Source organism: Aquarana catesbeiana, linkage group LG05 (assembly GCF_042186555.1).
Source record: "Aquarana catesbeiana isolate 2022-GZ linkage group LG05, ASM4218655v1, whole genome shotgun sequence".
Classification (NCBI taxonomy): domain Eukaryota; kingdom Metazoa; phylum Chordata; class Amphibia; order Anura; family Ranidae; genus Aquarana; species Aquarana catesbeiana.
In genome coordinates this window covers 98,593,656-98,604,228 of record NC_133328.1, presented here as the reverse complement: position 1 = coordinate 98,604,228, position 10,573 = coordinate 98,593,656, and the positions used below count along the sequence as shown (strand labels likewise).

Below are 10,573 nucleotides of genomic sequence, written 5' to 3'. Positions count from 1 at the left end.
ATGACCCCAAGGGGAAGACAGGACCACGTCTGAGTTTTGGTCTTTAGTCTTGCATTCAGAGGTTCCAAGCTTAGTTTCACTTAATCGTCAGGGGAGTGAAAGACCTGAATACCCAAATATTTGATCGGATTGGCTCTTACCAGGGGGAGGGAGGCTGTCTCAGCAGTAGGAGCCCTGAGGATAGAGCATTTTTTGTAAGACAACATGTACAGGGGTTGACATTATTAGGTAGTAGAGTTGCCTGTTTGCCCGTTCGGTGAACACCCGAATTTGCAGGACGTTAGGCGTTCGCCCCACTCAATGCCCTGCAATGCACTGTGCACTGTGTGCTGCACAGTGAATTCTGAGCCCTGATTGGGCAAATCAGGGCGTGGTGAATAGCTGGTTGTTAAGAAGCATCCTTAACACCCGATGAGTCGTCAGCTGTCACTGGGCTTTTCTGACAGCTGAATAAAAAAAAAACATTGTCCGCAATTAAAAAGTGAAAAAGGAAAACAGCGTGGGGTCCCCCCCCCAGTCCAAACCAGGCCCCTAGGGTCTGGTATGGATTTTAAGGCCAAAATGTAAAAAAAAATGGTGTGGGCCCCACTAAAATCCATACCAGAACCTTATCTGAGCATGCAGGAAAGTGGAGGATGAGCGAGAGCCCCCCTCCTGAACCATACTAGGCCACGTGTCCTCAAAATAGGGCATTGGGTGCTTTGGTGCAGGTAGCCTCTGCTCCCCCACCCCAAAGCACCTTGTCCCCATGTTGATGGGGGCGAGGACCTCTTCTCGAAAACCTTGGGCTGTGGTTGTGGGGATCTGCGGGCAATGGGCATTTTGGAATCTGGAAGCCCCCTTTCAGAAGGGGCCCCCAGATTCCTACCCCCCCATGTGAATGAGTATTGGGTACATAGTACCCCTACCCATCCATCAAAAAAAGTGTCAAAAAGTGATAAAGACACAGAGGCAGTTTTTGACAATTCCTTTATCAAAAAAAACAATGTCCCCTGATGTAGATCCATCGTCAATCACGACCTTGCCACACCAGCAGACCCGAAAGAGAAAAAAAAACAAAAACTCTCTACTGTCCAGTAAGGCAGACCGCTGAATGCCTGGCTTGTCATTTGACAGTTCTTATATAAGTAAGGAGCAGAGCCACCTGGCAATGTTACCTGGTGGCATCGCTCCTTTGTGACATCACGGACTGGTCCATGCTGGGTGGGTGACATCACAAGGGCGCGGTGCTACCAAGTGATTTCACCAGGTAGCCCGTCCTTACATATATAAGAACTGTCAAACCAGCCAGGCGTGCAGCGGTTTGCCTTGCTGGATGGTGCAGCGTTTTTTTTCTTTTTTGGGTCCGGCGGTGGTGGTGGGCATCGTGATTGACGATGGATCCACATCGGGGGACACCGTTTTTATTTTTTTAAAAAGGGATTGTCAAAGACTGTCTCTCTTTTTTTTATTACTTTTTGACACTTTTTTGGTGAATGAGTAGTGGTACTATGTACCCCATACTCATTCACATGGGGAAGCTCTGGAGCCCCTCTTCTTAAAGGGGGATTCCAGATTGTGATAAGCCCTCTGCCCACAGACCCCCCACAACCACAGCCCAGGGTTGTCAAGAAGAGGCCCTTGTTCCCATCAAAGCACCTACCCCCTATGTTGAGGGCATGTGGCCTGGTATGGTTCAGCAGAGGGGGCTCGCTCGCCCCCAACTTTCCTGGCCTGCCAGGCTGTGTGCTCGGATAAGGGTCTGGTATGGATGTGGGTGTGGACTCTACGCCGTTTTTTTAAACCTTCTATTTGCTGGCAATGGTACTGTATTGCCGGCAATTTAAATGTAATTTCATGCATTTTTTTTTTTTTTTTTAGAAATGTAATATTTGCTGCAACATGTTCTATACATGCTACAGTTGCGCCACTTTACAGGCAGACTAAGGGGACCCCAAGGCACTATAGTTAAAGAAATTTTTCATTTTTTTTGTTACACTTTAAGCACCATTAAAATGACTGCTCCTGTAAATGATTTAAAATGTTTTTTTTTTTTTTTGCATTGATACATGTCCCCCAGGGCAGTACCCAGGACCTTATACCCTTTTTATGGCCAATTACTTGCATATAAGCGTTCAATGGGGTCTTTTTATTTTTCGGGTCCTATAGACTTTAATAGGGTTCGCCGTTCAGGTCAGAACTTTTTCTCTGTTCGGGAGTTCTGGTGCAAACTGAACAGTGGGGTGTTCGGCCCAACTCTATTAGGTAGTTATTTCTGTGTTCTGGCTGTTTAACTGTAGGTGTCTATAACTTCTTGATCTGAATCTTAGTGACAGACGAGTCTTTGTTCTGTCTGAAATGTACAGTGCCAGATAGCTAGGTCTGTGCTACTGTATGTATGTAGTGGTCAAGTGGTATTAACCACTTGCCGACCAGCTCACATAGATATACTGCAGCAGGTCAGCTCTCCTGCACGAACCGATGTGCCTGGACCTGCAAGGAGGATAGCTGGCGAGCGCACACCCGCCATGCACCGCGAGAACGTGCCTGCGGGTCCCGCAAACTCGATGTCTGCTGGCGACCCACGATCGCTGTGTGCAGAGGCAAAACAGGGAACTGCCTATTTAAACAAGGCGATTCCCCGTTCTGCCTAATTACATATCAGAGATCTTCTGTTCCCAGTGATCGGGAACAGTGATCTCTGTCATGTTCCAGTGAGCCCACCCCCCTACAGTTAGAACACTACCAGGGAACACACTTAACCCCTTGATCGCCCCCTAGTGTTAACCCCTTCCCTGCCAGTGCCATTTTTACATTGATCAGTGCTTTTATATAGCACTGATCAATGTAATAATGTCGCTGGTTCCCAAAAAAGTGTCATTTGGAGTCAAATTTGTCTGCTGCAATGTCGTAACATTTGTGCAAACCAATCAATATATGCCTATTGCATTTTTTTTTTACCAGAAATTTGTAGAAGAATACATATCAGCCTAAACTGATGAATACATTTGTTTTTTATATATTTTTTTGGATATGTATTATTGCAGAAAGTAGAATTTTTTTTTTTTTTTAAATTGTTGGTCTTTTTTTGTTTATAGCGCAAAAAATAAAAACCGCAGAGGTGATCAAATACCACCAAAAGAAAGCTCTATTTGTGGGTTAAAAATGTTGTTTAGGTACAGTGTCTCACATCCGCGCAATTGTAAGTTAAAGCAACGCAGTGCTGTATTGCAAAAAATGACCTGGTCATTAAGGGGGCAAATCCTTCCATTGCTGAAGTGGTTAATGGATAATCTTGTTCTTTTATTTAACTCTGTTCCTTCCTGGCTGGGATTCTATAGCTAGTTTTAGCTCAGGGCTAAAAAACCAGCATAGTCGAGGAGGGCAGGAGGCGGAGCCTAGCAGAGCAGACATGCATTGTTAGAGCTCCACACCGCTGAGGAGAGAAGAGAAGGACAAAGCGGAGCCTGCAGGCTCAAAAGGTATCCATTTGAACCTTTTTGCCCCAGGGAACAAACTGTGAAAGTTTGGGCAGGAAATATGGTACTGGGAGGAAACCGTGGCAGAAATAAAAATCACCTCACAAAGAGCTCACAGGCACTCACTGCAGCTGAAGCAGCTCCAGTCACCTCACAAGATACAGCATCAGGGCGCTCTCACAGACAGGAAATGTCACAGCAAGACTCTCCATTTGAGTCAGATACAGAACAAATCCTCTCACAAACTTCTCCACAAGCCTCCTCAGTATCCCCAGTAATATTATTACAATTTGAAAAGATGCTTCATAAGGCTTTAAAACAAACCTCAGACCAAATAACAAAAAGCCTAACCAAAGAAATAAGAGAGCTGGGAAACCGCACCGCAGCCTTAGAAATAAAAATGGATGAAATTGAAATTACAACCCAAGAAAATATAACAGAATTGGAACAATTAAAAAAAGAGAATTTAATACTTCAAACTAAGCTCGAAGATTACGAAAATAGAGCCAGACGTTCAAACTTGCGCATAAGGGGAATACCTGAAACTGTGACAGACCTGCAATCTACTATTACTGCTCTATTACAAGAACTAAAGCCAGATATCCCTATTGAACGTTTAAAACTGGACAGAGTACACAGAGCCCTCACAGCCAAAAAGAAAGATGGACCCCCACGTGATATAATCACAAAATTTCATTATTACAGAACGAAAGAACAAATACTAATTGCTGCAAGAGAAAAAAAGGAACTTAATTTTCAAGGACACAATTATCAAATTTTTGCTGACCTATCCCAACTTACTATTACTAAAAGACGATCCATGAAACCTCAACTAATGGAACTGCAACGCCACAACATTATGTATCAATGGGGCTTCCCCTTTTCAGTCAGATTTAACTACCAAGGTACAATTTACAGAAGCAGATCAGCAGATGAACTACAACAAACCCTTTTAAAATGAAATCTGACAGAACCCACAAGCAGCAACACTCCCACACGCAGAAGAATGGCATCATCTTCACCTTCAGGCAGCACCCAGAAAATTTCAGAACAAAATGGGAATCATCATTCTCACAAAAGAGGCTGTTATGCCACATCATCCATGGACCAAGAAGATTCAATGGACTGACATCCTAATTCCTGATATCTCTTCATTTATTATACTAAGAGATGGTTCTCTATAAAAAACCTATATTTATAACTGAATGTAACTGCATTCTGATAGTCACACACTGTGTGGGATCATGTTACATTCCAGTTATATTTCTTATTACTTCTGATTCATATAGCCTTAGAATATATAAGTGAAATAAGGAAATTCTTGTTCAGTTATATATTATCAGGTAATAACAATAGATTTATTACTTTTTAGGACAAATATGTTCAATAATCCAGAAGTAATGGAAGCTTTTTCTTTCTTTTCTTAAAACAAATATATTATTACCTAACTAGTTCCTAGAATTATGTTTTTGTTTATTCTAATCTGAAGCAATACAACCTCAATTTTATGAGTTAACATACCTAAACAGTTACATATGAATAAAATATGTAATTGTTTACTCTAAAAGGGTTAAAATCCCAAAATAATTCAAACTATCTTCATCAATACCAAAGTTATTAACAGTACCTTTCTAACTGAATTATTTAGCCTAGGGCAAGACTAACCATATACAACCACCCTGGAATAAATAATTTCAACAAAAACTATATTCTGCACTCCAATTAATGAAACATCATTTTGATGTCTTTTGACATAGCACTTCTCTCCTGTAAGCGGAAGATCCGTGTACCCCCATTAGCCCTCCTCATTCTCCCAACCATATTATGTGGGAGTGTGACGAAGGCACTTATTCCCCTGAGAGAGATATTTATTCTCTTTCACGGGTAAATTGTGATTACTTGCAAAAAATAATTTATACAATGTATCATCTAATCTCATATGTTTTTTGTTTACTCTTTACTCCAGAATTCACTGGTTTCTTTTCTATCTATTCATCTCTTCAGTCCACACAGGTTGATCTGTGCAGTCAGCTCTGCATAACAAAAAGTAAGTCAAAACTATTTGATCTATTGCCATGGCACCACTGAATATACTTTCCCTGAATGTTCAGGGAATAAATGTCCCTCAAAAAAGGACCAAAGCCTTCCGTACTTTCCATAACAAGAAGGCTCACATAGTATGCCTCCAAGAAACACACTTCACCAAAGATTCTACTCCAAAATATATTTCTCCTTTTTATCAACAAATTTACACGGCTTCTGCCTGTACCAAGCAAAGGGGAACTCTAATTGCATTTCACCGATCCACACCATTCACCTTATCATCAGAAATTAAAGACCCAGAAGGTAGATACCTGATACTCATGGGTTATATAATGGATACAGCAATCACGGTGATTTCCTACTACGCTCCTAACAAACAACCTACACCATTCCTCTCACATATATTACAAGTGATTAATACACACAAAATAGGAACAGTGATAATGTGTGGGGATTCGAACCAGGTCCTCCTCCCATTTCTAGATAAATCACCTTTTACACCATCCAAAATAACCTCTAGATTACCTTTTTCTCAACTTCTTTCCAAATACAATCTGGTAGATTCATGGAGAGAAAGTAACCCAATGAAAAAGAAATTCACTTATTTCTCGCACCCTCATCAAACCTTCACCAGAATAGATCATATTTTTCTAACAATAGGAATGATACCAGAAATTATTGCATCAGATATAATTCCGATTCCGTGGTCTGACCATAATGCAGTATACACTACTATAGCCTCAGCCATACCAAAAGCGCATGACCCAACGTGGTACTTACCGGACATAATGCTCAAACACCCACTACATCAGATGGCTATTGAACAAGCTTTAAAGGAATACATATCAATTAATAATACAACAGACATCTCCCCAATAACACTGTGGGAAGCTCATAAGCCTGTCTTGCGTGGTACAATACAAAGACAAATGGCACTATTTAAACGGGAACGCAAAAATCTAGCAAAAAAACTAGAACTCAATTTTAATGCAGCCTACATATCATTTCAAGATAATCCATCTCAGAGTACAAAATCTCATCTGGAAAAATCTAGATTGGAATACGATCTAATTCTCACTGAGTCAGTTGATAAATCCCTCAAACGCTCCAAACACAATTTCTACATGAATACAAACAAACCAGGTACATATTTGGCTCGGGCATTAAATTCAACTAACAAATCTTTCAAACCAATACGTTTGAAATTATCAAGAAATGTTTACACTTGTAATCCAGTTAAAATAGTCCATAAATTTCACTCACATCTCGCAACTTTATACAAGACAAACAATGAATTTAATCCTATAGAAGCTGAATCCTTCTTCTCAAAAATAACCTTACCTGAGTTATCTCAGAATCAAAAAAGCAGTTTGGATGAGCCTATAACTATAGATGAAGTTGCTAACGCCATAAAAGACCTAAAACTTAACAAAAGACCAGGCCCAGACGGCTACTCGGCTTTATACTATAAAACATTCTCAGAAATACTCTCTCCCATTCTCACTGAAACTTTTAACAAACTTCTAGATGGACATTCTTTTCGGCAAGAAACACTAATGGCAATTGTCTGTATGATCCCAAAACCCCTTTCTGATGATACTTCCTGTGTGAATTATCGGCCTATCTCTCTGTTAAACCTCGATATTAAATTATTAGCAAAAATAATAGCAAAACGCCTCAATAGCATTATAGGAAAATTAATACATAGAGATCAAGTAGGCTTCATGCCAAATAGACAGGCAGGCGATAATATACGCAGGGCAGTGTTATTGGCACATATTGCTAAAAAACGGAAAATCCCTTTATGTTTTCTATCTCTCGATATTAAGAGGGCATTTGACACAGTATCCTGGCAATATATGCAATATTCATTACAAAAATGGGGTTTTGGACCCCACTTTTTAACATGGATCAAAGCATTATATAATAAACCCAAAGCCTATATAAAATATGCTGGATACAAATCTGAAGCCTTTAATATCGAAAGAGGTACCCGACAGGGTTGCCCATTATCTCCCTTATTATTTGCCCTTATACTCGAACCCATGGCCCAATACATCAGAACAAACCAAACTATAACTGGCATTGAAGTAGGAGGTATTACACACAAATTATGTATATTTGCAGACGATATATTACTTTTTCTATCATCACCACAGGTCTCTGGTCCTAACTTAATACCAGCTCTTGATGGATTTGCAGCCCTATCCGGCCTTATGATTAATCCTAAGAAATGCCTAGTGCTTAATATTTCACTCACAAACATGGAATTGATCCCGGCTAGGGCTGCACTCCCATTCACATGGGCAGAAAAATCAATCCCATATCTTGGAATTCATTTAACAGCATCTCATTCTGACTTATTCTCAACCAATTATCCTCCTGTATTAAGACAGATCACAAATCTAATAAAACAATGGTCGCAACTTCCTTTATCCTGGATAGGGAAGATTAATGCAATCAAAATGACTATTCTACCCAAATTGCTTTATCTATTCAGAGTCCTCCCTATTCCAATTCCTTCCTATTTTTTGAGAATAGTACAAAAAAGAGCAACTTCGTTTATATGGGGCTCTTCTAAACCACGTATACCTATACACACACTACATCTTCCCAAAAATAAAGGAGGCCTGGGATACCCTAATTTTACTAACTACTACAGAGCAGCACATTTGGCCAGTCTGTCCAAATACCATGCAAAACAGGAAATCCCATTATGGGTATTTATAGAGGCTTCAGAAAATGACCCTCTATTAATATCAAATTTATTATGGCTTGATCCTAAAGACCACTTTAAAATTCATAATCCCATAACTAAACACTTCTTATCTCTCTGGGATAAACTAAAAACCAAATATCAGTTACAATCTCCACACAATCCTCTCCTTTCTTTTATCAGAAATCCGGCCTTTTATCCGGCATGGATCTACCCAAATTCTTTTAAAGCTTGGACAACATCAGGCATTCAGACACTAAATGACTTCATAGCATCTAAATCATTCCTTTCATTCCCATCGCTTAGAGAAAAATATGATCTACCAAACTCTGAGATATTTAGATATCTCCAAATCAAAAATTTCTATACACCATTCCTAAAAGGGGATACACCATTATCCCAATTATCCATTTTTGAATCAATCTGTACAAAAGATCCATTTGCTAAAGGTACAATTTCATCACTTTATAATCAATTATATGGAGTAGCAAATCTTAATAGATCCTCTTACGTTCAGAGGTGGGAGGAGGACCTGGGACGAACTTTAGAAGACACGGACTGGTCTAATATATGGTTCACATCTAAGTCATCTTCACCCAACATCTTGGCACTGGAGACAAATTATAAAGTCCTAACTCGCTGGTACCTTGTACCCGCTAGAGTGGCAAAATATTCACCTAATACCTCAACTCTTTGTTTTCGAGGATGCCCAGAAATAGGCACATATTTACACATATGGTGGACGTGCCCAGTAATCCAAACCTTCTGGAAGGAAGTCTTCGTGATTGCATCTAAAATATTTAAAAAAATAATACAACCAGATCCATATTTAACTTTACTTAATCTAAAACCGGAATGGTTAACACTCTCTCAATTCAAACTTATGATCCAACTAATAACGGCTGCAAAACAAACAGTGGCCAAGGCATGGAAATCTCCTACATTGGTACTAGCAGAAACAATTCACAGAATGAATAATACAATGTCCCATGCTAAGATGGTAGCCATCGATCAAAATCAAATTCCAAAATTTGAAAAACTTTGGCATCCTTGGATAAAACAACAGTTCCTGTCAAATTTCAATGACTCTGTCCTGTTGCCATGGTAACAGATTAAATGACTTACAGAGACACCCATTCTAAGGCTTCAAAGAGAACTAAAACGAATAATAAACTGACGAGCGGGACAACCTTGTGGACCATACCTCTACCTTTCAACCCTTTTTCTTCTTTCTCTTTCCTTTTCTCTACCTTACGATTAAAGCTCATTATCAGAATTTATTTGACCTATATACACTCTACTTGTAAACAATATGTATAGTAGGTATAAATCATTTAAATACCTACAAAAGTAACTAAGGAAATGATATATATCTTTAATTTAGGTTTACGTGAACCCAATGTTTAATATTTGAAATTTCATGATATTTACCTATATAAACCCTACTGTAAAACAATGAGCTTACTTTATAGATCCTTGTAAACTTACTTTATGTATCTTTATGTATCTTTATAACATTGTATACTCAATAAACTTCTTTTGACAAGGAAAAACCAGCATAGTCTAGAGCCAGGTTAGGCATCCAATAACCCAGTAGGTAATTAAAGGTCCTTTGGAATGCTGTTTGGTACCAGGTGTTTTTGTCCACCATCAGTATCAGACCTTAAAAATGCTATTTTGACAGCATTGGCAGGAATTCCCACCAACACACTACAAAATCTTTTGAAGAAGAGTGGAGGCTGTTATAGCCACAAACGGGGAGGGGGCACTCCAGATTAATGACACATGTTTTGGGAATGGGATGGTAAAAGAACTCATATAGGTACAATTGTTAGGTGTCCACAAACCTTTGGTTATATAGCATAATATCCAATGGCATTTTGTTGCTGAACTACTGCAAAATTACTCAGATATGTATATATTTCCTTACTTGCTTTTGTCTTCAGAGTTCTACTATATATTTTTTTTTTCTTTTTTTTGCCTACGGCACCTGGTGTTCCCAGGCGGTCTCCCATCCAGGTACTAACCAGGCCCGACCCTGCTTAGCCTCCGAGATCAGATGAGATCGGGCACTTTCCGGGTGATGTGGCTGTTTTTATTTGAAAAAAAATTTTCATTACAACAAACAAAAAATAAAGGAACAAGAAACATCATCATGAACAGGAACACATTAATACCGTCCTCTTATCCATACATTATTATCATTCCCATGTGTGCCGGTTCAAAACACCCATAAACAGTAAGCTTCAAGAATAATTTCTTCCTTTCTCCCCCCATTCACTCCCCCACCCCCTACCAACCCCCCATCATACACCTCACCATAATTTTTTTTTTTTTTTTAATTAAACCAAACCCC

General features: G+C 39.4%; 1 pseudogene; it reads right to left on the bottom strand.

Annotated features, from left to right (window-relative positions):
- Window positions 1-10,195: 10,195 nt before the first annotated feature.
- Window positions 10,196-10,314, bottom strand: LOC141146340 (5S ribosomal RNA; annotated as a pseudogene).
- Window positions 10,315-10,573: the final 259 nt, after the last annotated feature.